General features: G+C 45.4%; 1 pseudogene; it reads right to left on the bottom strand.

Annotated features, from left to right (window-relative positions):
- Positions 1-272: 272 nt before the first annotated feature.
- LOC149337683 (uncharacterized) lies at positions 273-2,370 on the bottom strand (annotated as a pseudogene).
- Between the last annotated feature and the right edge of the window lie 4,190 nt (positions 2,371-6,560).

Below are 6,560 nucleotides of genomic sequence, written 5' to 3'. Positions count from 1 at the left end.
TCTGATGACAAATGCCAGCTCCGACAGCGACAGGCGAAAACGCGCTGCTACTGCCAGACGCTTCTCTGCGGTCGCTCTCAACTCTGTCCACGTTTCGCGGGCTACCTCCCCTGAGGAGAGGAACACTACTCCTAGGACCTTAGCCGCAGAGACCCACTCTACATTGCCAAGCAGGTCTGACGAAAAAGCCCCGAAGCGCAGGGCTTGGCTCTTGCCCCTGTTAAGCAGGGCACCGGACAGCTCGCTGTAATTCGAAAAAAGCCGTAAGAAGGCTACGTAACTGTCGTCGTCCTGCAAAAACAGGGACACGTCGTCAGCTTACGCGGACACCTTCACTTGACCTTGGCCCGGCAAAGGGAAATCGCGCACCGATGGAATAGCTGCTATGCGACGCAGGAGCGGGTCTAAACATAAAACGAACAACATTGGCGACAGGGGACAGCGCTGTCTAATGCCGGGTTCTATCCTAAAGGGGTCGCTGAACGAGCCGTTAAGCAAACGAGCTCTAAGGCCAGAGTACAGCTGTTCTAGACGCTCCACGAACTCTGGCGGAAAGCCGAAAGCCCCGAAGGCGCCGAAAAAGTAGCGGTGCTCGACACCATCAAAGGCTTTCGACTGACCGAGTGCGACAAAACAACCCGGTATTCCCGTTCTCGAAGCGAACGTGAACAAGTCATGCGGTAGTGCGAGAGAAGAGAAAACCGAGCGTCCGGGCACGCTGCAGGTCTGCGCACGGCTTACAAGCCTCCTAAAACCTTGCTCATCCTTTTGGCCAGCAGCGACACCGCGATCTTGTAATCTGCATTAAGCAGAGTGATCGGGCGCCACGCCTGCGGGTCTGATGGAGACCGGCCTGGCTTCATGATGGGCACTACACGACTTTCTCTAAAGGTCTCCGGCCTCTCGTCGACCCTGACAAAGGCGCGCACCATCCGGAGGAGGTGTTCCTGCAGGAGGGTGTGGAACCCGGCATAGAAGCTGGTGGGAACGCCGTCAGGGCTTGGAGTTGAGGCGGTGTTCATGCTTCTGACTGTTTCGAAAAGCTCCTCGGAGCTAACAGGGGCGCTAAGCTGTGTACCAAGGTCACTCGGCACCTGTGGCAGCTTTCCGCAAAAACTACGAAGGGCGTCAGCAAAGGAGACTGAGCCCCGCCGAGTCGCCGGGTCGGAGCTCAGTAGTGAGGTCTCTCTTTTATCTTTCGTGTTTATACCTCGTCCCTCCCGGGGGGCATGAGGACATTCCCAAAGTATGTGGTCCAAGGTGGCCCTATGTTCACAGTTTGCGCATTTGTCTGAAGATTGCCCTGGGTACATGAGACTCATGAGGGCCGGGTTTGGAAAGGTATAAGTTTGTAACCGGCGCCATGTGATGGCTTCGTATCGGGACAAGGATCTATCCACTGGAAGAAGTCTAGCTCGTTGCAAACGATAGTGCTGTGTAATGTCTCTGTGTGTCACCATGCGATCCCTGTCTGTAAAGACCACCTTGCTCGGGTCCGCCTGGAAGGAAAAGCCTCGGGCGAACTCGTGGGCCGTCTCATTACCAGGCAGGGATGCATGTGCTGGTGTCCAGACTAGTGTAATTTTCCGGTCTCTTACATGACGGCTTAGAATTGTATTCGTTAGAGGGGATACCCGGCCCCTGCTGAAATTTAGTATGGCAACTTAGGAGTCACTGATGATGTACCCAGCTTTTGTGCTTACACAATCCAGCGCTATCGCAGCTTCTTCTGCAGTCTCTGGGTTACCCGAGTGTATGGAGGCACTTATTTTGAGGAGTTGTTTATTATTGACGACTGCGAGGGTCATCGTGTTCTTACCATACTCAGCGGCATCCATGTAGACCACGTCCTCGTCTCTGTAGGAGCGGAAGCGGTTCTCTAGCGCCTCTGCCCGTTTGGCCCGGCGGACTGAGTGATGAATAGGATGCATATTCCTGGGTTATGGGGGTACAACTATATTCTCCCGAATTTTTCCGAGCATGTCAACTTTGGCGGTTGTTCATTATCTCGGCTCAGATGGAGTTTTTCTACACTGCAAAAAAATATTTATTGAAAAAAACAGAAATTTTCTGGCAGCTGGCCTGCCAGAAATTTTCTGTTATGCTATGTTTTCGGTTTTTTACTTTTTCTGTCATTTCACAGATCTTTTCTGGTTTCGACTAACAGAGAATTTCTGTTAAGACGATAGAAATTTTCTGTCATTGTATGTTTTCTGTTTTTACTTTTTCTGTCGTTTCACAGGGTTTTTTGTTTGCAATTAACAGAAAATGTCTCTGAGGATGGCAAAAATTTTCTGTTTTTACTTTTTTCTGTCATTTCACAGGTTTTTTTCGGTTTGCTGCTAACAGAAAAATTCTGTGATGTTCCATTTTCTCTTACCATATTTGCTGTCATTTAACACCTTTTTTTTCATGACACAGAAATTTTCTGTGAAGCTCCATGTTCTCTCATTTCACACACTTTATTTCTTTCACATCATCTTTTAATGACTGACATAAAAACAGATATAGAACATTAGAACTGCTGCCACATTTCAATAGAATAAAATATTTTACCGCTTTTAAGCAATCACAAGCAAAGGCAAGTTAGTATTCAAGAATATTGGAAAATATCCAGTGTTAAACAATGCAATCATGGCTGATATTTTACTATACAGGAATATCTTTCAGCATCACTGAATTAAGCTAAACGATAGGAGGGTGGCCGAAGAAAAAAAGAAACTTACGTTGCCCTACCTGCACTACAGGCATACAGTAAAAGCATGCAAAATATGCAGTAATGGCAAGTAAAGTAGAAACGAAACCTGTGCCCTTCTGTCATACAGAATGGCATGATTCACTCTAAAATGGTAATACAATACAATGAATACGACACAAAGTAATAATACCTGAACAATGAATACAACCAGTCACTTAACTAATGGCAAGCATACGCAAAAGGAGAGTATTGGAAAAATATGCTTTGGTCATGACTAGTGCTGCATTAAGCAGCAAGATGAAAGCAACAGGACATAACGGATGCCACGGGCTGTTTGCCTTATCACAGTGTAACTGCAAAACATTTTTTCACTCCAGTTAGTACGTCTTATCTTGAGAGACTACAATAACTTTAAAATGAAGAAAGTAACACAGACAAGATACAAAGTAGTGCTACAATTCATACAACCAGCCACTGAAGTTTAACAGCAAGTATAAGCCTAAATAAGGCATCTTAAGCAAATTGTGTCTTGCCTGACACTAGTACGAAATGAAGTGAGATAGAAACAACAGGACATAAAGCATGCCACAAGCTGTTTGACTTATCAGTGTAACCATATAACATTGATTCTCTATACATAGTACATCCACTCTTGCGACTACTGCATGATAAGGCATGCCACAGGCTGTTTGGTTTATCACAGCGTACACAAAATATTGATTTAAAAAGTTGTCAAATTTTAGAACAGTTAAAAGTCAAAGTCTTGCATGATGAGGGAAGCAACTTTTGAAGAGGGGCAGTGCTGCTTCTTCTTCGAGTGCTCTGCCTTCGTTCCCCGGACAGGATTCACAGCTGCAATGGTCCTGAAACAAGGACAGAGCATTGTTACTCCTCGGACAGTGAGCATATCTATACTGTCTTCAAAGAAATAATAAACATTGCAAGAAGACTGCACCCCTCCTCCTACCCCGAAATTTAATTCCTTTGTAGCCCACATTTCAGTTTCATTGTGTGCACTAGTGAATATATCCAGTAGTCTTTAGTACTCAGTACAAAACCAGACTTCAAGCCAAAATAAACCACCAAAATAAACCGTTCCTAAATGTTCACTTTAAGAAGGTTTTTAACAACCATAGTGTTTTGTTACTTGCGTGAAAGCTGCACACTGAACTCCAACACTAGTTTTTAAAGGGATGCAAAAACAACTCCACGCAACCTGTTGTTCTTGGGAAAAATTCATTCTGTCTGCACTTTCCCAATTTGTTGCACGCCGCGGTGGCTCAGTGGTTATGGTGCTCGGCTGCTGGCCCGATAGAAGTGCATTTGATACCGGCCGCGGCAGCCGAATTTCGATGAATGCGAAATTCTAGAGGCCCATGTGCTCTGCAAATTCAGGGCACGTTAAAGAACCCCAGGTGGTCGAAATTTCCGGAGCCCTTCACTACGGCGTCCCTCATAGCGTAAGCCGCTTTGGGGCGCTAACCCCCAATAAATCGAACCAAACCAATTTGTTAATGTCAGTGTGGCAGCGAAAAAATGCATTTATTGCTGAGAAAACTAAATTTATAAATTTGCCGGTCACTAAATTCAAATTCTGACGTATACGCCAAAAAGGACTTCATGACCACATTTTGAAGTTAGTTGCAGGGCTGCTTAGGGCCTTGTTATCTGCACCCAGAAATCTGACGTGTCAGTAGATTGCAGTCTACTTAGAAAACGAGGCAATGATGACAACACCTGTACTTTGTTTCTTCATTTTATGTAGCTTGTAAAAGCCTCATTTCAGTCTCCTTGCAATCAGACAGTAGCCTCTCGACAAAGGCCAACTTCAATTTCCATTCAATGTTTCTTCAAAGCGCTCTCTGACACCAGAGTAGCAATCTCTATGTATACACAGGCCGAATCATCAGCATGCCTATTCTGTATCACCCGAAAGTACAGCCGTAAGCAAAAATCTTTTGTCAGGTAATAAGTAAGTTTGCAGCACATATTGACGTGCTTTGTCTTTACAGAGATGTAGATGCATGAGGAGGGATATGCACATTTTAGTGAAGCTGGAATTAACAGAACTGAGCAGAGGCTTGTTTGTATTACTAATGCCCAGCTAGTGATACGCATGTCTAAAATGATGTCTAGTGCTGCAGAGCAAGCTGTTACGTGAATGTGACGTTACTCTCTTACATCTGCACTCAGCTTCCACTGTCCCAGAATAGTGCAAAGTGCCTGCTGCCCTGAGTAAAAAACTTTTCTGACCACAACCTCAAGCAATAACCCAGCTAAAGAAACATGCAGAATGCACACAAAATATTCTCTGTGGGCAGAATCAAAACAAACTTAAGCAATAGCTTCGAATAAAACTTTTGGTTGAGCATTGGAATTCGCACATTTTCAGTGCTGTAGCATTTTCCCCACACGCCGCTAGTACGGCTCACATGCAGGCCTCAATAATGCAAGTACTAACAGCCTTTTCCAGTATCCTGGCTTATGCTCAGTTTGAACTGGGCTGCAAGGAAAAGGTACTTTCACTATCGCGCATAGCTGTCCTCAAGGCTAGTCAACACAGCTGAGCGTGTCTGTACAGCATCCTGGGCTCCTCACTCCTTCCACATATAAATTCCCCCCTACAGATGCACTTTGGAAGAAATATGTGCGGCTTACAGCGCACCCATCAAGAAAGCTTCATGTCAACTGCAGCAATAACAATGCTGTATCTCTCATCAGCAATCCTCACGTAATTGACTGAGGAGCCAGTTTATTGATGCACACATAGTGAGGTATATGCCACAACAATATGCAATGCTGTATGCATGGGTTATCTTGCATAGTATACAATTCAAGACTGTAGGCTCAAATACCGCAAAAAGGAAGTCTTCCAGTCGATGGCACCAACTAACCGTTACGATGTTGTGGTTATTTTGGCTGATTTGTGGTTTATCCTTTCCCTTTGCCAGCTGGCGTGATGAATTAGCAAGTGCATGGGAATTAACCATGAAGTCGTCAGAATCATTCAACACCATGGGGCATTTGCTGCTGCATTCTTCAGTTGTATCCAGCTATAGTCACAATATGAAGCATTGCCTAACAGTTCACGCGCAAATGAATGCAAATCAAAATACAAAAGAGAAAAAACGCAAACTTCCCATTAGCAGTGAACCTGTCTCCGACAAGTGGGAGCAATGCCATCCTTAGGGGAGGGTGACCGGTGCAATCGCACAAGACGTCACCAAAATAGGGATGCTGAGTTGCCCTGTGGGTGTTATGCTACATCCTCCCATCCTCTATCCGCTCTCCCTCTGTCCCTTGACCTTCAAAAGAGACATTTCCAGAGCTCTTCAAAATGAGGGAGACAATATGTATGCCTGAAGCATGCCAAAATGAGTGCGTAACTCGCTACTGTAGAGGGTTGCAAAGGGTGCATGCACCTTACAGACGCGGCATAGTTTCAGGCGTCGTTTGTTGCGGGCAGGACCATCTAAATGACATTCTTTCTACCTGTAAGCTCTGCTGCGGCAGTAAGGAAAGGGGTAGGGGAGGACAGTTGTGCTTAGAGAGCTTTGTCAGTTCACTGCTTAGCCCTTGTCCCGTCTGAGTTGTGCAGATTCTTTCCATCTTTGAACTTAAAACGGCCTTCAGCACGCCCTGTGCATCATCTAAATTGGAACACATCTGACTGTGTCAAGCTGTATTGCCTTTAATGGTGGGAGGAAATAATGTGTGCACCATTTCTCGCCCTTTTGCATGCTCTGCTCTGTGAGAATTTCATTATAGCTAGTTCTTCTTTTAGGCACCCAGTGCTACAGAGCAGCACTGCTTGATTTTAGGCGTTAATTACAGACCTAAATGTAGACTGGGCTTTTTGCTA

Source organism: Amblyomma mixtum, chromosome 7 (assembly GCF_055824585.1).
Source record: "Amblyomma mixtum isolate Tamu chromosome 7, ASM5582458v1, whole genome shotgun sequence".
NCBI lineage: Eukaryota > Metazoa > Arthropoda > Arachnida > Ixodida > Ixodidae > Amblyomma > Amblyomma mixtum.
The sequence above is the reverse complement of the archived record's forward strand: the minus strand, read 5'-3'. Positions and strand labels throughout refer to the sequence as shown.